Below are 548 nucleotides of genomic sequence, written 5' to 3'. Positions count from 1 at the left end.
GTCGGAGGGAAGGGAGGGGGGAGGAGAGATAAAGGGCGGAGATTTGGATTTTGGGTCTGAAAATGGGGAGGGAAGAGGGGCGCGCCGTGGAGGGAAACGGAAAAGGGTGGAGGGAAATGGGGGCGGGGGTGGAATTCGGGGGGTGGCCGTATATGTATCGGCGCCACGCCACGCCGCCGGCGTGCTTTGTCGAGCGGTTGGTCTGGGGCTTTTCGGCCGGCCGGCCGTCTAGGAGGATTTGGGAAGGTTTTAGAACACATGGATGGATGATGATGGTGCACGTGAGCGTGTTTTCTGTCTTTCTTTCTTTCTGGTTTATGTTAACGGTATAGCGTGTGATGTCAACTGTCTATGAAGAGAATAAAATATTCAAAAAATTCAAGACTTATTTATGATTGTGCATCGAAAGTACAGAGCATCATAAACATAATAAAAATTACATCAAGGTCTCTGGACCACTGACGCTGGAGGCGCATTGTTGTTGTCACTCCTACACGGAAGCCGGTCTAACTTTGTCAATGACAGTTGGGTCTATGTAATCAAAGTGA

Source organism: Triticum dicoccoides, chromosome 5B (genome assembly GCF_002162155.2).
Source record: "Triticum dicoccoides isolate Atlit2015 ecotype Zavitan chromosome 5B, WEW_v2.0, whole genome shotgun sequence".
NCBI classification, from domain to species: Eukaryota; Viridiplantae; Streptophyta; class Magnoliopsida; order Poales; family Poaceae; genus Triticum; species Triticum dicoccoides.
This window is presented reverse-complemented; position numbering follows the sequence as displayed.